Genomic DNA, 21,805 nt, shown 5'->3' on the forward strand with positions numbered 1-21,805 from the left:
GCACAAGACAGCACTAAGGGGTCACCTGGGGCCTCAATACCTACAGTCCCACTAACCAGACCATTCCCTGATGACCACCTTACATGACACAAGGAAAAACTCTGTTCTTGGAGACATAAGGGCCACTTTTTAAGTGTGAAACATCCCCCCCCTTGCAGAAACCTCGGGGTGACAACACCACCATGAGAAAAGCTGCCTCTATCTCCACATGAGTCCTGGCCTCTCACCCTGGCAGCTCTGCTTCTCATGGGTGCACAGTGAAGAGGAACCTGACCTTTAAGAACCATCCTCATCTGTCCAGGGCTCTCATGGGCCCAGGAGCACTGGGACAGCCACCAGATCTTCCTCCACCAGGTAAGGACACCCTCCTGTGGGGTCCAGGAGGAAAATGGTGCCCTAAGCCAACATCCACCTTCTCCCCTGCAGGACTTGGTGTGAGCTCTGTTTAGATGCATACCACAGGTCTTGCCCTGACTTCTGTGATCCTGGGGCATATGGGGGGCTCAGAGACATAGCACCCCACTCCCATCCACTTTATCAGCAGCTTTGCCCTCAAAGCCGGCTAGGAGGAGGCTGGGGTATTATTTGGGCTCACTGGTTGTGGTCCTCACAACTGCAGACACAGGCTCTCAGCCTGCTCTCTGGTTTCCTTGTGGTTTGGAACTCGTTGGAGTTCTTTGGGCTTTGGCTATTTGCTTGATCTGGGAAAGTGAAAGTTGTCAGATTTGGGGTACCAGAGAGTGAGAAGAAATGGAAGGCACACAGAGGAAGCAGACTATTGGGGAGATCTCTGTTGTTCTTATTAACTGTTGTCAATGTTGAACCCACACTATCAGGAAGTTCCCTGGGGAGAATTTTGATGACTGTTCTTCTTTTTTTTTTTTTTTTTTTTTTTTTTTTTATTTATTTTTTTTTTTTTTTTACGTTTACATAGGGTAATGATGTTTATTATATTTTTCCCCTCCCCCCCACCCCTCCCACCCCTCCCACCCCTCCCACCCCTCTTTTCCCTCTACACAGTCCTTCTTTCCTTCATTCTTACTGCTCTCCTTAGCCTAACTCTAAACCTAACCCTAAACCTAATGCTAGCCCCTCCCACCCCCATTATATGTCCTCATCCGCTTATCAGCGAGATCATTTGTCCTTTAGTTTTTTGAGATTGGCTTATCTCACTTAGCATGATATTCTCCAATTTCGACCATTTGCCTACAAATGCCATAATTTTATCATTCTTCATTGCGGAGTAATATTCCATTGTATAAATATGCCACAGTTTCTTTATCCATTCATCAACTGAAGGGCATCTAGGTTGGTTCCACAATCTGGCTATGGTGAATTGAGCAGCAATGAACATTGATGTGGCTGTATCTCTGTAGTATGCTGATTTTAAGTCCTTTGGGTATAGGCCAAGGAGTGGGATAGCTGGGTCAAATGGTGTTTCCATTCCAAGCTTTCTGAGGAATCTCCACACTGCTTTCCAGAGTGGTTGCACTAATTTGCAACCCCACCAGCAATGTATGAGTGTTCCTTTTTCACCACATCCTCGCCAACACCTATTGTTGCTTGTATTCTTGATAATCGCCATTCTAATTGGGGTGAGATGAAATCTTAGGGTGGTTTTGATTTGCATTTCCCTTATTACTAGGGATGTTGAACATTTTTTCATATATCTGGTGATTACTTGTACATCTTCTTCTGAGAAGTGTCTGTTCATTTCCTTAGCCCATTTGTTGATTGGATTATTTGTATTCTTCGTGTAGAGTTTTTTGAGTTCTTTATAGATTCTGGAAATTAGCGCTCTATCTGAGGTATGGTTGGCAAAGATATTCTCCCACTCTGTAGGCTCTCTCTTCACATTTCTGATAGTTTCCTTTGCTGAGAGAAAGCTTTTTAGTTTGAATCTATCCCAGTTGTTGATTCTTGCTTTTATTTCTTGTGCTATGGGAGTCCTGTTAAGGAAATCTGATCCTGAGCCAACAAGTTGAAGATTTGGACCTACTTTTTCTTCTATAAGATGCAGGGTCTCTGGTCTGATTCCGAGGTCCTTGATCCATTTTGAGTTGAGTTTTGTGTAGGGTGAGAGATAGGGGTTTAGTTTCATTCTATTGCATATAGTTTTCCAGTTTTCCCAGCACCATTTGTTGAAGAGGCTATCTTTTCTCCATTGCATATTGTTGGAACCTTTGTCTAGTATGAGAAAATTGTATTTATTTGGGTTTGTGTCCATGTCCTCTATTCTGTACCATTGATCTACCTGTCTATTTTGGTACCAATACCATGCCGTTTTTGTTACTATTGCTTTGTAGTAGAGTTGAAGATCTGGTATTGCAATACCCCCTGCTTCGCTCTTGCTACTGAGGATTGCTTTAGCTATTCTAGGTTTTTTATTCTTCCAGATGAATTTCATAATTGCTTGCTCTATTTCTGCGAGGTACATCATTGGGATTTTAATTGGAATTGCATGAATCTGTATAGAACTTTAGGTAGTATAGCCATTTTGACGATATTAATTCTGCCTATCCAGGAACATGGGAGATCTTTCCATCTTCTAAGGTTTTCTTGAATTTCTTTCTTTAGTGTTCTGTAGTTCTCATTGTAGAGGTCTTTCACCTCTTTTGTGAGATTGATTCCCAAGTATTTTATTTTTTTCGATGCTATTGTGAATGGGGTAGTTTTCCTAATTTCTCTTTCTGAAGATTCATCACTTATGTATAAAAATGCATTGGATTTATGAGCATTGATCTTGTAACCTGCTACTTTACTGAATTCACTTATGAGTTCTAAAAGTTTTCTGGTGGAATTTCCAGGTTCCTCTAAATATATAATCATGTCATCAGCGAACAGGGATAGTTTGAGTTCTTCTTTTCCTATTCGTATCCCTTTAATTTCTTTGGTTTGTCTGATTGCTCTGGCTAGAGTCTCAAGGACGATGTTGAATAGAAGCGGTGAAAGAGGGCATCCCTGCCTTGTTCCAGTTTTTAGGGGGAACGCTTTCAGTTTTTCACCATTTAGAATGATATTAGCCACGGGCTTAGCGTAGATGGCCTTTATAATGTTTAGGAATGTTCCCATTACCCCAATTTTTTCTAGTGTTTTGAGCATGAAGGGATGCTGTATTTTATCAAATGCTTTTTCTGCATCTATTGAAATAATCATGTGATTCTTAACTTTAAGTCTGTTGATATGGTGAATGACATTTATTGATTTCCGAATGTTGAACCAACCTTGCATCCCTGGGATAAAACCCACTTGATCGTGGTGCACTATCTTTTTAATATATATTTGTATGCGATTTGCTAAAATTTTGTTGAGAATTTTTGCATCGATGTTCATTAAGGATATTGGTCTGAAATTTTCTTTCCTTGATGTGTCTCTGTCTGGTTTAGGTATCAGGGTGATATTGGCTTCATAGAACGAGTTTGGTAGGGTTCCCTCCTCTTCTATTTCATGGAATAGTTTGAGGAGTATTGGAATGAGCTCTTCTTTAAAGGTTTTGTAGAACTCGGCTGAGAACCCATCTGGTCCTGGACTTTTCTTTGTTGGTAGGCTTTTGATGACCTCTTCTATTTCATTGCTTGAAATTGGTTTATTTAAGTTGTGTATGTCCTCCTCGTTCAGTTTAGGTAGTTCATATGTCTCTAGAAATTTGTTGATGTCTTCAAGGTTTTCTGTTTTGTTGGAGTATAGATTTTCGAAATAGCTTCTAATTATGTTTTGTATTTCACTCGTGTCTGTTGTGATGTTTCCTTGTTCATTCCGAATTTTAGTAATTTGAGTTTTCTCCCTCTTTCTCTTTGTTAGTGTGGCTAAGGGTTTATCAATTTTATTTATTTTTTCAAAGAACCAACTATTTATTTTATTAATTTTTCCGATTGTTTCTTTTGTTTCGATTTCGTTGATTTCGGCTCTGATTTTAACTATTTCCTGTCTTCTACTACTTTTGGTATTGGTCTGCTCTTCTTTTTCTAGTGCTTTGAGCTGTAGTGTTAACTCGTTTATTTGTTGATTTCTACTTCTTTTTTTGAATGCACCCCATGAAATAAATCTTCCTCTAAGTACTGCTTTCATAGTGTCCCAGAGATTTTGATATGATGTGTCTTTGTTCTCGTTTACTTCTAAGAATTTTTTTATTTCCCTCCTGATGTCTTCTGTTATCCATTCATCATATAATAGTGTATTATTTAGTCTCCAGGTATTGGAGAAGTTTCTGTTTTTTATTCTGTCATTTATTTCTAATTTCAATCCATTATGATCTGATAGAGTACAAGGTAGTATCTCTATCTTCTTGTATTTACTAACAGTAGCTTTGTGGCATAAAATATGGTCTATTTTAGAGAAGGATCCATGTGCTGCTGAGAAGAAAGTGTATTCATTCTTTGTTGGATGGTATATTCTATATATGTCCGTTAAGTCTAAATTGCAGATTGTGTTGTTGAGATCTATAGTTTCTTTATTCAATTTTTGTTTGGACGATCTATCCAGTGGTGAGAGAGGTGTGTTAAAATCGCCTAGTATTATTGTGTTGTGGTCTATTTGATTTCTGGAATTGAGAAGGATTTGTTTGACGTACGTGGGTGAGCCAATGTTCGGGGCATAGATATTTATGATTGTTATGTCTTGCTGATTTATGCTTCCCTTAAGCAGCATGTAATGTCCTTCTTTATCCCTTCTGACTAGTTTTGGTTTGAAGTCCACATTATCTGAGATGAGGATGGATACTCCAGCTTTTTTGCTGTGTCCGTGTGCATGGTATGTTTTTCCCCATCCTTTCACCTTTAGTCTATGGGTGTCTCTTTCTATGAGATGTGTCTCTTGCAGGCAGCATATTGTTGGATTTTTCTTTTTAATCCAATCTGCCAGTCTGTGTCTTTTGATTGATGAATTCAGGCCATTAACATTCAGGGTTATTATTGTGATATGATTTGTATTCCCAGTCAATTGACTCATATTTGTTTTTGACATGATTTGGTTTCTCCTTTATTTGGCTATTCCTTTAGGCTAGCGCCTCCTGTTGCTGATTTGCATCGTTGTTTTCATCTCTTCCTCATGGAATATTTTGCTGAGAATGTTCTGTAATGCTGGCTTTCTTTTTGTAAATTCCTTTAGCTTTTGTTTATCATGGAAGGATCTTATTTCATCGTCAAATTTGAAGGTAAGTTTTGCTGGGTATAAGATTCTTGGTTGGCATCCATTTTCTTTCAGGGCTTGGTATATGTTGTTCCAGGCCCTTCTAGCTTTTAGGGTCTGGATTGAAAAATCTGCTGATATTCTTATTGGTTTCCCTCTGAATGTAATTTGATTCTTTTCTCTCGCGGCCTTTAAAATTCTGTCTTTATTTTGTATGTTAGGTATTTTCATAATAATGTGCCTTGGTGTGGGTCTGTTGTAATTTTGTATGTTTGGAGTTCTATAAGCCTCTTGTACTTGGTTCTCCATTTCGTTCTTCAGATTTGGGAAATTTTCTGTTATTATTTCATTGAATAGATTGTTCATTCCTTTGGTTTGTTTCTCTAAGCCTTCCTCAATCCCAATAATTCTCAAATTTGGCCTTTTCATGATATCCCATAGTTCTTGGAGATTCTGTTCATGATTTCTTACCATCTTCTCTGTTTGTTCCACTTTGTTTTCAAGGTTAAATATTTTGTCTTCAATGTCTGAGGTTCTGTCTTCCAGGTGTTCTATCCTATTGGTTATGCTTTCTATGGAGTTTTTAACTTGGTTTATTGTTTCCTTCATTTCAAGGATTTCAGTTTGGTTTTTTTTCAGTATCTCTAACTCTTTATTGAAATGATCTCTTGCTTCCCGTATTTGGTCTTTTAACTGTTGATTGGTGCGATCATTTAATGCCTGCATTTGCTCTTTCATCTCCTCCTTCAATGCCTGCATTTGCTCTTTCATCTCCTCATTAGTTTCCCTGATCATTTTAATTACGTACATTCTGAACTCCCTTTCTGACATTTCTTCTGCTCTGCTGTCATTGGGTTTTATTGATGTAGTATCTAGGTTTGTTTGGGACATTTTCTTCCCTTGTTTTCTCATAATGGTCAGTTGTCAATGGGACCCTGAGATATTGCAGTTTTCCACTATTGGCTTATAGTGTCCCACTAGATTTCCAGTGTATCACCTCCCAGCCTTCAGTAGCCTGATGTCTTGGAGGAATCTGATAAAGCAGCTCATTCGAAGAATACTGCCCCTAGCCCCCTACTGGTTCCACGTTTTGGAACTGGCTCTGTGCGGAAATGCTCTCACTGTGGGCCTGCACCGTGCAGCTGGCCGTGTGGGAAGAGCCCACTGCCGGAGTGTGGAAGACTACCTTGGGAAGACTCAAGCTGCCCTGCCCGGCTCTGCTAAGCCACCTCTATCTGGGCCTGCCACCCGGGCTGAGCTTTACCCAGTGGGCAGACTCACCCGTGGCTCCACTTCAGTCCGAGTCTCTCAATGCCTCCCCTTCTTAACTCCTGGGTTCTGGAGCGACCGGGGGTGCAGTCTCCCTCTAGGCCGCCATCTTGGATCGCCCCGTGAAGAGAGCCCGCAGCCGGAGTGGGCAGAGCTGCCTGAAGAGGTCTCCGGCTGCCCTGTCCTTATCCCTGAGGCTGACTGCAGATCGAGGCTCTCCGCTGGTTCTTTGCAGGAGTACACTGCACTGCAGCAGCTCCGGGACTCGGAGCGTGCTCTGTTCAGACAGGCTCTCACTAGCGGGCCAGTTCCATTCCGAGAACCTGGAGAAGCTGGCTGTGTGGGTGGGGCCCACCGCCGGAGTGCGCAGGACTGCCTGTGGATGACTCTAGCTGCCCTGCCCGGCTCCGATAAGCCACCTCTATCTGGGCCTGCCACCCGGGCCGAGCTTTACCCAGTGGGCAGACTCACCCGTGGCTCCACTTCAGTCCGAGTCTCTCAATGCCTCCCCTTCTTAACTCCTGGGTTCTGGAGCGACCGGGGGTGCAGTCTCCCTCTAGGCCGCCATCTTGGATCGCCCCGTGAAGAGAGCCCGCAGCCGGAGTGGGCAGAGCCGCCTGAAGAGGTCTCCGGCTGCCCTGACCTTATCCCTGAGACTGACTGCAGATCGAGCCTCTCCGCTGGTTCTTTGCAGGAGTACACTGCACTGCAGCAGCTCCGGGACTCGGAGCGTGCTCTGTTCAGACAGGCTCTCACTAGCGGGCCAGTTCCGTTCCGAGAACCTGGAGAAGCTGGCTGTGTGGGCGAGGCCGGAGTGCGCAGGACTGCCTGTGGATGACTCTAGCTGCCCTGCCCGGCTCCGATAAGCCACCTCTATCTGGGCCTGCCACCCGGGCCGAGCTTTACCTAGTGGGCAGACTCACCCGTGGCTCCACTTCAGTCCGAGTCTCTCAATGCCTCCCCTTCTTAACTCCTGGGTTCTGGAGCGACCGGGGGTGCAGTCTCCCTCTAGGCCGCCATCTTGGATCGCCCTGTGAAGAGAGCCCGCAGCCGGAGTGGGCAGAGCCGCCTGAAGAGGTCTCCGGCTGCCCTGACCTTATCCCTGAGGCTGACTGCAGATCGAGGCTCTCCGCTGGTTCTTTGCAGGAGTACACTGCACTGCAGGGGCTCCGGGACTCGGTGCGTGCTCTGTTCAGACAGGCTCTCACTAGCGGGCCAGTTCCGTTCCGAGAACCTGGAGAAGCTGGCTGTGTGGGCGGGGCCAGAGTGCGCAGGACTGCCTGTGGATGACTCTAGCTGCCCTGCCCGGCTCCGATAAGCCACCTCTATCTGGGCCTGCCACCCGGGCCGAGCTTTACCCAGTGGGCAGACTCACCCGTGGCTCCACTTCAGTCCGAGTCTCTCAATGCCTCCCCTTCTTAACTCCTGGGTTCTGGAGCGACCGGGGGTGCAGTCTCCCTCTAGGCCGCCATCTTGGATCGCCCCGTGAAGAGAGCCCGCAGCCGGAGTGGGCAGAGCCGCCTGAAGAGGTCTCCGGCTGCCCTGTCCTTATCCCTGAGGCTGACTGCAGATCGAGGCTCTCCGCTGGTTCTTTGCAGGAGTACACTGCACTGCAGCAGCTCCGGGACTCGGAGCGTGCTCTGTTCAGACAGGCTCTCACTAGCGGGCCAGTTCCGTTCCGAGAACCTGGAGAAGCTGGCTGTGTGGGTGGGGCCCACCGCCGGAGTGCGCAGGACTGCCTGTGGATGACTCTAGCTGCCCTGCCCGGCTCCGATAAGCCACCTCTATCTGGGCCTGCCACCCGGGCCGAGCTTTACCCAGTGGGCAGACTCACCCGTGGCTCCACTTCAGTCCGAGTCTCTCAATGCCTCCCCTTCTTAACTCCTGGGTTCTGGAGCGACCGGGGGTGCAGTCTCCCTCTAGGCCGCCATCTTGGATCCGACTGTTCTTCTTGTAGCTCTGAAGCTGTGAGCAAGAAAAAGATGACAGCCTGCTAGAACTCTGCATGGAGTAAGTATGTGCTGGACCAATAGGCGTGGGTCAATGAATGACTATTTTATTGCTCCAATTTTTAGTCAAAATCAGGAAAGTGGGATGGGATGCCATGTTTCAATATTTCCCACTTTTACACAATCAAGACACTTCTTGTGGTACAAAGGCAACTGGCACTAAAAGAAAGGCCACTGCTGGATGACAACAGAGTTGTCCAAGGGGAAGATAGAATGATTCTAACTGCTTTAAACCCTGATGCTCCCTAGATCCCAACAGTCCTCCACTCCCCTCAGCTGGGCCTCAGTCAGCCCTGCCTCCACTCCACAGGGCCACTGGGCATCCTACCACCTGTACCATAGGATAGTGAGCCTGGCATGCTCTGCCTTTTGAAGACTTGTCAGGGCACTCAATTTGGTCAGGGCAGGGCCGTCTCTCCTAAGACAACAGCCCATGGGAGCAATCCCCATGTCAGTCATTGGTTCTCTCAACTGATAACCCCCTCTCTTATTCTGGTCTGCTAAACACAAACACACACACAAATCTTAACTTTCTTAACCATGATGACCCTGAGAAACACTGGGCCAAGACACCAGCACAGTCAAAATTGCAGGTTCCAGTGAGGAGCAAGGGGGGATTAGAAAAATAAAAACACACTCACAGGTTTTGAAGATAAGTTGGAGTGCTGCTGTCTAATGGAGATGCAGATCTAAAGAGTTACAGCAGTAATCTTAACATACATCTCTTTATCTTGTTAAAAACCATGCAAGCAGTATTCTTTGTATCCAGGAAAGTTACAGAAACTAGAAATATCTATGTATCTTTTCTGCAGTTGCAATCCAGTTGCAAAGTGCAATATTAGGAACTTTGTGTAGCTCTCAAGAGAGTCCATTGTTTAAAGTTACTCTTAAGGGGGCAGGCTCAGGAGCAGCAGGGCTCCTGAAACATTGTGGTTATTTAGCATAAGAATTCCTCTATTCCTAGGACCTATATGCCTGAGATCAAGGTCAGAGCTAATAGGACTCTTGCACAGAGCTACCTCATGGAGGGCACTACCATGGCAGCTGAGCATCCTATGCCCTTGTAGAGGAACCTTCCCAGGCACCAGGCATCCTACAGCCATGAGATCATCAGAGATTCCCAATCTCAGTTACTTCTCTCCCATCCTCTGTCACCACTCTCCTCAAAAATGGAAGCCTTTTTAAGAAACTTTGCCTTCTGCTGTCCCACTTATATCTCCACAAATTGCTGACCAGAGTCATCTCTTTAATAAGCCCAATGGAGGCTCTCATCCTTTACCAGGCTGACAACCCAAACACTCCCCTATCCAGCAGGAGCTCCACTCAAGACACAGGTCTAATCAGACTCTGCCTGTTACAGGAGCAGCAGGAAAACCACAGGATCAGACTCCCTTGCAACCCCCAAGTGCCACTTAGAAAGCCTGCACTGCACTCACATCTGTCTCCATCCACCACAAAGCCTGGTTCCACTCCAGGGCAGGGACGTCCACCTCACATTGTTCTGCTCATAGTTGTTGTGGTTCTATCCTGGTCAGGTTTGAATAAGGGTCCCACTGGACATGGAGCCTGAGTTTAGACAAGTTCCTTCCACTTCTGGATTATGGAACAATTTGGGGATCACTGGTGTTATTGCTTCTCCTAGAATCTGGTCAAATTCAACATTGGATCCACTGGGACCTAAGCTTTTCTTTCTCATGAGAATTTGGTCCTGCTGTAATCTCCTTAGTTGTTACTCATATTATGTGAATGTTTATATCTTCTTGATTCCATTTGGGTCCCTAAATTTGTCTGTTTCTCCTAGATTTTCCAACATATTGGCCTATAGTCATTCAAAATACTCCCTAATGATCCTTTGTGTGTCCTTCATATCTGGTGTAAAACATCCTTTTTCAAGTCTCATTTTATTGATTTGGGTCTAATCTCTCTTTTGTTAATTTAGTTAATGTTTTTCCAACTTTGTTTTATGATCTTAAAGAACTATTCTTTGTTCCCTTGAACATTGGTGTTGTTTCACTACTATTTTATTTCTTTCTGCACTGATCTTGATTATTCCTTTCTACTGATTTCTTGACCTGGTTTGTTTTTGTTTTCCTGAAACATTAGATAATTTATTTGAGATTTCTCTCTTTTATTTCTGTGTACAGGTTCCTGCAAACTTTTCTCTTCATAGTGTTGTATCTGATACCAAAGGTTCTGGTATGTTGTGTTTCAATATTTTTATGATTTTAGGAATTTTTCAATTGTATGATGGTGTTTTGCATAATCTTCAAGTGTTTTTTAGGTTTCTGTAGGTTATTCTGCTCTTGATTCTAGTTTCATTTCATTGTGATTGGAAAGGTACAAGAAATTTCATTTTGCATTTCTAAACACTTGCTTTAGGGCCTAATACATGATCTACCTTGGGGAATTCTCCTTGTGCTGATGAGTGGAATTTGTACCCCACAGCTGCTGCATGGCATATTCTGTAGATATTGGTTAAGCTCACTTCACCAGTAGTGCAACTTAACTCTGACATTCCCTTGTTGATTATTCATCTGGAAGATCTGCCTAGTAGTGGGTGGTGGGCTCTGAAGTCACCCAGCTTTACTGTGCTGGGGCCTATGGCTTCCTTTTGGTCTAGAAGTGTTTGATAAAATTGGGTGCTCCAACATAGGTTGCATTTATATATATAGGAGATATTTGTGATATCTTCTTGCTATGTTTCCCTTGATGAACATAGAGTAACATTTTCTGTCTCCTGCCTGACTTTGGCTTCAAGTGTGTGTGTTTGTGTGTCTATATGTGTGTGTGCATGTGTGTGTTTCAGATATAAGCATAGTGACTTCTTCCTGCCTTCAGACTCTCTTTAGAATATTATTTTCCATCTTTCCATTTTCAGTTTTTTCCACCTTTACAGGGGAGGGGACTTTCTCGTGCACAATATGTTTTAGGGTCTTTCTAAAATTCCAGTCCCTCACTCTGTATCTTGAACTGAGTAATGAAGACCATGTGTACTCAGTATGTTCTGAAAGCTGTGATTTAGTTTTGTTTTCTCATTGACTTTTTTTTCTTGGTTCTTTTGAGCATTCCATGATCACTTCTTCCTGATTTATTCACCTGATTGTTTCAGGGTTTTCTAAATTGATAACATGTGGCCCTCTTTTATTTCTCAATTGTGTACCCACTCTCCTAGTGGAACTTGTTGCTTCCTGAGATCTCAAAATTGTGTTCATCTTTCTTTCCTTTCTGGGTGTAGGAGTTCCTTAAGTATCTTTGTTCAGCTGGTTTAGTGGCCATGAATTCCATTAGGTTATTCTCATTTTTAAAGGACTTTGTTTGTCTTCCAGTTCCGAAAGCACTACCTTCCTGGGTGAAGTAATCTAGGCTGGTACCTCTGTTATTTCAGTGCTTGACATACATCACTCCTGGGGCTCCTGGTCTTGAGAGTTTCTGAGAGGAAATTTGCTATTTTGCATGTGGGTCTGCCTTTCAGTGTCACCTGGAACTTTTCTCATGTACCTTGTAATAATAATAGTTACTTGTCTTATCCTTTCTGCAATGGAATTATCAGTGGCAGAGACATTCTTTTGTGCTCATTGTTATTTGGGGTCCTAAATGCATCCCAAACTAACACGACCATGTATTGTCTGAGGTTTAGCAAATGTTCCAATGTATCTTCTCCAAATATGTTTTCTCTGTTTTCAGCCAGTAGCTCTTCTCCCAGTGATATGCCTGGTATTCAGGTGTTTGGTCATTTAATGGTGTTTGTGAAGTCTCTTGCATTCCCTGTGTTCTTTTAAAATTTTTTGTCCTCATTGCTATCTGAAAGTACGAGTTTGGCAAAGCCGTCCTCGAGCACTGATATCCTGTCTTCTGCTTGATCTGGGCTGCCATTGAGTCTCTCAATTGAGTTTTTATGTGACATATTGAGCTTCTCCTTTCCAATATTTCTGCTTGCTTATTTTGCAAAATGACTGTCTAGAGTTAAGTGACATTCTTATTCTACCTTAACCTCCTTCATTCTTTCAGCTGTTCTTTGCATTCTCTTGGATTACACTGACCTTTTTAAAAGACCATTCTTTTAAGTGGTTTTCTTGACATTTTTTCCACTTTAAAACCTTTGGCATCAGTGTCAAGAAAGTTATGGAATGTAGAAGGTGTCAAGTTGCCTTGTTTTGTGAAAGTTCTTGTGTTTGTGTTGAAATTTGCACAACTGATGGAATGGATGTCTCTTCTGCTCTTTTCTTTTTTTCTTTCTTTCTTCTTTTTTTTTTTTTTTTTTTTTTGTTAACAAGGGATGGAACACAGAGGAGCATAAGCACTGAGCCACATCCCCAACACTTTTTCTTGTTTTCATTTTCAGACAAGTCATCATTAAATTTCTTAGGTCATGACTGAGTTACTGAGAGTTGTTTTGAACTTCCAATCCTCCTGTCTCAGCTTTCCAATCTCCTGGAATTACAGGCATGAACTGCCATGCCCAGCTCTCTCTCCCACTTTTATTTGATCTGCTCTTAGTAAGCAGCCTTATTTTGGAACTGTAAGGTGGGGATGGTTTTGTGTATAGTGTTGAGTTTCACTCCAGAAGCACTCTGATGCCTCTTTTCTCTGTTGCATCTCCTGCAACAATGAATGAGGACTAACCAGGGGTATCAAGTTTCATAGAGGGAAGGACACAGTGTGTTTGTGAAGAGAGTGAGAACCCTCTGATAATCCAGTGGTGTGATGTAGACAGAAGGGTCTTTGCATTATACCCTCTGTACTTTCTTCTACAATGGGAATGCAAATGCCTACCAGCACTGGGACTTTCCTTGAGTTCTGTTGCTATTGGCAGTGTTGTGTGAAATCACTGTAGATACTGGCTCTTCCCATTGTGTTGAGGTACCTGGCACTATGATCCTGTGTTTAGATATACAACACCTCCAGTCAGGACGCAGGGAAAGGCCGGCAAGGGGGTCCCAGCAGCCCTTCTGTGACACTCACCTCTGGTCTGAATGGCCATGTGTCACTTCACAGGGTTAGGGGGCATTGCATGTCAAGAACCTTTGTAGGAGGAATGCCCACAAGAAGTTCTAATATCATGTGGTGAGTGTCCAGAACTGGGACTTGAGGTCCCACCTCACTGTGCCACTTGGGGATGGGTTGTCAACTGAAGGATAATATTCCCCACATTCTTTAAGATGAAACCTGCACCAAATAATCAGAACTGGATCATGACTACAGAAATGTGCAATTTCTCTCTGCTGGCCCAGAAGTAGAACCCAGGGTCACGTGTGGTCCCAATGTGAGCAAAGGGCTGCACTCACTCCAAGCACAACAGAGAAAGCAGAGGGGGAAATGCAAACCTTCAGATAGAGAACTGAAGTTAAAAAAAAAAAAAAACACATTGGCAATACCAACCACAACAGAAAACACAGGGGGCAATAATATAGAGGGAAATACAAGGTTAAAACCTAATAGAATTAATAAAAACTTTAAAAGGAGCAAAGGTATCAGGAGAAAGTGGGGAGAAAGGAGAGGAGCCAGACCAAAACTAACAATTACCAAAAGGAGAAAGGAGGTTATAGAGAATTGGAGAAATAACTCAGAGAGTGAAATAATTGGTAAAGGGACCAGGTTCTGGCAGTTGTGTGGCATGAGCCAGAGGCCTCTGATGGAGAAAGGATGGAGTCTGTGCTTGGGGGCTGTAGTTTCCAAACCTTGTTCCATCTGCCACTCTCCCTCTGTGTACCATTGTGGGACTCCTAGAATTTCTGACAGAGTCTTTCTCTCCAGGATGGAACTGAATTTGAGATTCCACCTACTATGCCACTGCAGCAATACATCCATGAAGTTCCAGGGACCAAAAATTCAGCGGTGTTTGACTTCTAGAACAGTGAGATTGGACAACAAACTCTTGATATGGCTTTCAGTTATATACCATGAGTATATACTGTGAAGTGCAGAGAATATGTCTAGAGCCAGTTCACCAGACACTTTCCATGTCTGTCATGTGTTCAGATGGATGCTGCTGCAGGCTGCTGAATCTTGTGCCTGCACTGATCATTGGGACTCTCCCTCTCCCACCTCCACCCTTGCCATGGAGTCCATGTCCTAGCCCTGCTGCATACCCTGTAGTCAGTCCTGGACACTCACTTTCACAATCCAGCCAAATACTCAGGGATCCTCAGATCTGCTTTTATCCTCTGTTGAACTCCAGCATTCTCCTATGGTCACAAACCTCAGTGAGCTATGTCGATCCCATCTCTGGACTATAGACATGTGCTGGGTGCCACTAATCCACCATCTTTCCCATCTCATCTGAATTTAATCAAATGACATTTTCTCCTGAATATTTGGGAGTAGATCCTAAGAGAGCTTAAGACTAGCATTTATATGAATTTGGAACTTCCTGCCACTGCAAGAGTCATTTTATTACCAGAAAAATTGGGTCTGTCACAGTTGGGCCTCCATTATGGGCCAGATAAGTTTTACATTATTTATCAGACCACTCTTCAGAGGATGGGAATTGCTCCTGGCAACAACACATGTGACCCAAAGATGCCAGTTCTGTTCCCAAAACAGTCTGAAAATAAAAGAGCTGCCAAAAATGCTGGGCCCCAATTCAAGGGCCATATTGTTTAAAGATTCGCAATGAACTTCAACTTAATGCCCAAGACTGGTAGAAAATTTAAATATCGTGAACTTCCAGCAACATTTCTCCAATTGGCTTGAGGCATACCCTCATAATGGAAAGGGACTCAGAAATGCCTTGAGAATGACTGACTATAGACAGTGTCCCCAGGTAGCATGTACTTGACTCCTTTCAAAGTACTTATATTCCTGCCTTTGCCTCCAAAGGAATTCCCCAGCTGCGTAAATGTTGAGGAGTTCTTTGGAGACTGTGTGCTGCAGAGAACTCAGTCAACATGGATCACAGAAAAGATGAGCCACACCCTGAAATAGAGGTAGGGAAAGAGCTGGGGTAGGCACATAGAAAACTTGGGCCTCACCAAAATCAGATTTCTCTTATCAGAAAGACCACAGATGCAAGACTGTGAACCCACAGATAAAAAACACTGATGAACATAGATTCAAAACTCCATAATAAAATGTCAGCAAACTGCACTCAAAAACATATTAAGAGGATAATACACCATGATTGAGTGAGCTTCCTCCATGAGATGCAATGGTGTTTCAACCTAAGGAAAATCAATAAAAGTAATTTACCACTTAAAGAGAATCAAGTATAGGAATCATATGAACCTCTCAATAGATCCAGTGGTGAAGAAATAAGTCTTCATGGGTCAAATACAGCATAGTGCCTGTCTATGTAAATAAAGATTTGTGGTTGAGGATAGTGTTTTGTGGAGCTGGTGATCCAAATTAAGGGCATCCTGTATGCTGTCCAAGAACTCTGCTGCTGAGATGTGCCAGCTCCCACATAAGAAGGTTTGGAGGAAAGTAGTCACACCCATGAGACCCAATTATCCCCAGAGCCTAAACCAGGTACCAAGATTTTCTTCCAAAATAAAACTTTCTGATTCCTAATTTACTGTATAAAGTATACATTACGAAATGTTGATAGGACTCCCCCCACATTTATATAAATGTCCTTCATAAATAAATAAATAAATAAATAAATATATATATATATATATATATTAGGCAATTACATGAATGATATACATTTTAATGTGATCAAACTCCTTGTTAATAAACTTAAACAACTGGTACCTCTGAGTTTTGTGACCTCATTCAGATACGCTTGCAAGGATGAATAGCCCTAATTAAGGCATAAAATTTGATGATAATTAATATAGCCTAAAATAGAATTCATTTTACATGTTAATAATTGTTATCTGTGGGAAATATTTGCATAGTCTTACTGATCGTGTTGTTCTTTCTCCTCAGGAACCAACTGCTATTTGTCAGATTTCTGGCTCCTCCTTTGTTGGATGAATCCATCACATCCAGCAGCAGCAGCAGCAGCAGCAGCACCATCACATATCTCTTCTGAGGTTTCAATTCCCTGTATTCCATGTTCCCTGCATTGTTCTTCAACCTTTCAAGAAAATTTGATATTAAGATACCTGGCACTTCAACAAAAGGCACATTTTTGTTTTCCTTGAGATTAGAACCTGGCTCATCAAATTGTCATAATTTCATTATATAAAAGGTAAACAGAGAAAGAAAGTTACACCCTGCATACCCAGGACAAGGACAATTCTTATGAGGAAACTGGTTGCGTTAAAGGTAGACTTCTGTGCAGGTTATGAGTTTGGAGCCTAAGTGGTATTTGTTGAACCTGATGCAATGAGTGGTGGGATATGTAGAAAAGGAAGGGAGAGTTGTGACTTTAGCTGTAGAATTAGTTGGCACTGGAATCTCAGTAGGTAGGCCCAGAACAGAAATTAGTGCTGTTCACAACATTATAATAACTAATTGTTGAATTATGCAAACAGTAACTCTTATCTTCTTTACATTCTATCCAAAAGCAGGCATTATTACTAACACCAGCATTAAAACAGGAAACAGAGTTGGTGTGGCTTTCACAGGTTTCCCATTTTGGGTGTTGATCACTGAAACAGACATCCCTAGTGTTGGGCTTACATTGGTAGCTGCTAAAGTGAGTGGTTCAATCCCTGCTGGGGTCACAGTTGAGTTCAACTCTGCAGACAGCACACAGACCATGACTGAGCAGGTGGAGGCCCAAACCATCAGTAGGAGAACCCGTCACCATGTCTTCAGTGTTGGTGTCCTGCAGCCAGCTTCATTGTAGGAATTATTCTTGTCTTGGGTGTACAGCTGTAATTTTCTTTCACTTTAAGTTCTGAAAATCTAAAGAATGAAATTACCATACTTTGTAAGCAGACCTTTTAAATTAACAAAGACTGGCAGTACATTTGTGTAACTCACTGAACCCAAAATACTATCTTAAAAGAAGGCCCACATGGAAGACACTATTCCAAGATCTTTAAATTTCCAAACAATGCATATAGGATTTTTTGGATCATCATCCTTGAAGAATAATCAGTTAATGTTTTACTTATAGTAATATTGTAAAATTATTCTTCATGAATTCTTGTGGCTGTCATCTTTTATTTTCCATGACTGCTGCTGTTTCTTTTTGTGACATGCCAAATGCAACTTTCTGAAAGTGATGGACAATGTCTGATGAAGACAACCTCCTGCTTCTTGGTGACTGAAGTATAAGTATCTTAAAGTATGAAAACTGCATTACTTTTCTGCTAACTCTAGATGTAAGTAATTGAGAAGGTGTGCCAAAATGAGCAGGTGGATTTTTGGCTATCATTTCCAAGGTGGAAAAAACTTACTAATTTAGTAATACTAAACTGTATCCATAGAGTAAAATTTCGTGCTTGATAAGTTTTTTTTTTCTACATCAAAAATAGGATGCTACATGGGGAATGGAGAATTACATTCCAGATTCAAAGAAATGAGTGGAAAGGATATAGACCATTAATGTTTAACAGGATATTATTCATGCTTGCAAAAGCAGCTTCCATCATTGAGAAAATAAAGAACAGTGCCTTAAAAGACAGACTCAAAGGTAGGCTGCAACACAAAATTTGTGTGATTTATTCTTTGATATTGAGGAAGATAAAAGTGAGTTTGAGATTGTAACTGTTGATGTAAGCGGTACTAAATCTGCTTTCAGATACCATACTGTTGATATTTAAATTAAAAGCATACCAACATCTTTTTCAGAGCTGAGAAATGTATACTAATTACTATTATACAAACTTGGAAAGCCTTCATATATTGAATTTCACAACTTTTATTTTGGGCTGCCAAAAAGAACTGAGATAAAATTGATAAATTATCTATTTCCTTTGTGCTCAAAAAATATCTTAACACTATGAAACTTGAAAGGATTTATACAAAGTTTACCTGAAAAGTACCTACTTTCATTAGGTAAAAAAGGAACATTTAGAATCACTTATTAGCTCTTTAAATAAGACATTCATTTTCAGTTTTCAGATGGCAGATTTGACCAGTGTAATTTTGGAAAATCTAAGGATTTTTTATAGATTAGTATAGGGTTTTAATGATTATTGCCCTGGATGAGTTGACTATATTTCCACTTTCCCCACTCCTTTTCTTTCTTTCCTTTGTTTCAATTCCTATAATATGATAAGCATACATGTTTTTGTTTCTATGGTTTCTTTTAAAGCACCCATTTTCTTAGTTTTATAACCCACTTCTCCCTTCCTTTGACATTTTGGATTAGTTCAGGGGCTTTAATTGGTTTAAATTGGGCTTTTGCTTTTCTAAGTCATTCAAGTATTTTTGCTTTATGTTCTTGAGCCAATAGTGGATGAGGTTAGCACTTGGTTTTCCATATGTTATAGGGAGATGACAAATGCCTTTGTTCATTTCATAAACCAAAACTTGTATTTAGATCATTATATTAAAGGTTCTTAAAATGAAGTGTTACTCTTTTCTGTCACATGTTGTTACAGTTGAAGTATGTTTTCTTGCACATCTGTACATATACTTAATGTTTTGAAGTGCCCTATTTGTTTAAAATCTCTGATTTCAAAGTTTTTTTTTTTAAAAAAAGGTAGATTTATCTCACATTTTTGTGTTTGCATTAGTAGTAATATTTTAGGTACCTCACAAAATTTATTATGGTACCATGGCTCTTAAATTCTAGTGAATGCTGTAGGATTTATTTGAAAATTTACAGAATTCCATTCCTCACAAGGTGGCAAAAAATAGCTACAGTGGTATAATCATCATTTGCCTGGATATAAATTCCTTGCCACATGTTACCATCAACATATGTAGCAAAATTTATGAAAGTGTGACTGGATTTGAAGGTCCTATAATTTTGAACACTCCTCTAACAACAAAAGAATAATATTTTCATGGTTTATAAGTCTACAGATAACTCTAGCAAGAGAACTCACAGTCCTTTCTGACTTTCCCTCTTTCCTATAGCAATGTAGTATCTTGAGCCATTAATAAATTGGGTTTGTTTTAAATTCACAAGGTATATTGTAGAAACATTTTCTGATTTTTCATCTGATTTGTTCATGCAAATGTAGTTCTATCAAATACCTTATTTTACTTTATTGATATTTGTTCATAAGCAGACACTGCTGTGTTTAGAAATTTCTATTTCTGTTCATTTAAAAATGCAAAACCAAATTGTATCATGTAACAAACTGATTTAAAATAAATCTACGAGTTTATTGAACAAAACACATTAAATGTAAATAGATGCTTACTTTAATTTTCTCATTACCCTCCAGTGAAATATTTGTAAATTTTGTATCATTTTGCTTTGAGTAAAAAAAATCCATGTTCCAAAATGTAAAAGGGTACATTATTAATTCTATGATTTAATTTCATATTTCTTGATCACCTAATATTTTCAATCCCTGCATGACTGCCAAAAGGAAAAAAGAATGTGAAGGTTGTCCTCTTCTATCTTTTTTGCCTGACTTACCATTCATCAGGCAGATTAGAGAATAAGAATTTATGAGGCTTCAGGAAACAAAGGGAGATTTTCATTTCTACACTAAGATATTCTTATCCTTATCATCTTTGACCTTTTTATCATTTGGATTCTGAGGTCTTAAAAATGGGGGTGGTGGTCACTGAAGTTTAAGGCCCAAGTTAGCATAGCATGAGGGGCAGAGTGAAACTGTGGAGTTACTAATATGCAACAAGTGAAAATGAGCTGCTTCTCAGCGTCTCAGATTTCTCAATCAGTAACCATCAAGAACATTTCACATCTGAATGGTATAAAAATATTTACCAATTCTAGCCTGATATAGTACTTATAATAGGAAAAAAAACAAGAAAGTTTAAATGATGCCTTCAAAGATCCCAAATGTCATGAGCTAGTATTTTAGGCACAAAAACTAAGGATACAATCTGATCAATTCCATCTTATTGGGTCAAATCTTTCATCAAATAAGGTAAATTTCATCACATCAGACACATTACATATATAATTTAGTCAAAGTAATTCATGTGTTAGAGAACAACAGGAAGCCTCATCTACTTTTCTTCTGCATGATATCCTCAACTGGTTGTTTTTGTGTTTCTTTCTTACGATATCAGGGTACCTCAGACCTCATCTTTGGCATCATATAGCAAATGATGGGCTGAACATGTGTGCTCCTTATGTGATAAAATCACACATGTCTAAACTTACCCAACTTTTTATAATAACATCATGTAAACAGCTGATTCAGAAAAAAACATGAGACTGGTGACTTCTTAAAATGCATGGAAGCATATGCACTTGTTTCTAGATATTTAGTTATATTCAAATTATGTTTTCATTATTTTGACAAAAAATAAGAAATCCAAAACTATGAAAGCAAAAAAAAAATTTTGGTTTATTACTTGGAATGCTCAAACTGATAGACTTTTTTGTATCTATTCTCACTCTCTGTTTCCTTCAAAATATACTCTTGGTTGTTGGTTTAAATGTTCTCTAAATCAACACAGCAAAATACCTTGAGCAAGTAACAACTCTTTATCAACTACCTCTAAACTAATCTTGGTTGATAAGGTCACAGGCCATAGGGCTGAATTTGTTCCCCTCCTCACCAGCACTAGGACAAATGACAGAAAGTTTTTAGAAGATTAAAGAGCAAAGATAATGAGAATATTTCCTGCATGCTGAGCCCTAAATTCCCAGATACTTTCTTCATTATGTAAAAATGTTATAAAAATGGAATATACAGAGAAATTAATTCCTCCATTCCAAGGATGATCTTTAACTACAAGTTACTGTAGGTTTTAAGAATAATTTAAACTAGACAACCAGCTAAAATTGTTTTAATATTAAATATCAAACATTGATCAATTGATTCTAAAAGGCAAGTCTGAAAGGTAGTTCCATTTGGTTTAGTCTTCATTATGAAAACAAAGAAAATATTTTTAAAGCAGAATGTTCACTGAAACATTTACCTGTGACTGGTTAATTTCATGGAAATTTAGTCTACTATTATTCTGATATCAATTATAAGAGTGTGTCCGCTGACAAATTCATACATTTTTAGTTAAAATAAAAAACATAGAATATTTAAAATTGAAAGTCTTTATAAACTATAAAATAAAAAATATTCAATATAAAAACCCTACTTTTTTCTCAATGAAAAAATTGTTTATCCCTCACATAAATACTTGATGTGTGAAAGCCCACAAAAACTTCTTGATTTTTAATAAAAGAAATTACTAATGTTTGAAAAGACATCTACTCTTGCTAATATCACTGTATATTACAGCAAGGCATCGTCACCATAACATATGTATACTTGTTCCTAATTTTAACACCTTGAAAATACACTAAATGGAATTTGATTCTATTCCTATAGAAGAGAATAATCCATACAAATTATAGAATATTTCATCATATTGTGTTGACAAATCAATTCCTTAGTGACACAGGTAAT

General features: G+C 40.4%; 1 pseudogene; it reads right to left on the reverse strand.

Moving 5' to 3' along the window:
* Positions 1-306: 306 nt before the first annotated feature.
* Positions 307-21,805, reverse strand: part of LOC124974562 (ryanodine receptor 2-like) — a 226,498-nt pseudogene continuing 204,999 nt past the window's right edge.

The sequence above is a fragment of the Sciurus carolinensis genome, unplaced genomic scaffold (genome assembly GCF_902686445.1).
Source record: "Sciurus carolinensis unplaced genomic scaffold, mSciCar1.2, whole genome shotgun sequence".
Taxonomy (NCBI): domain Eukaryota; kingdom Metazoa; phylum Chordata; class Mammalia; order Rodentia; family Sciuridae; genus Sciurus; species Sciurus carolinensis.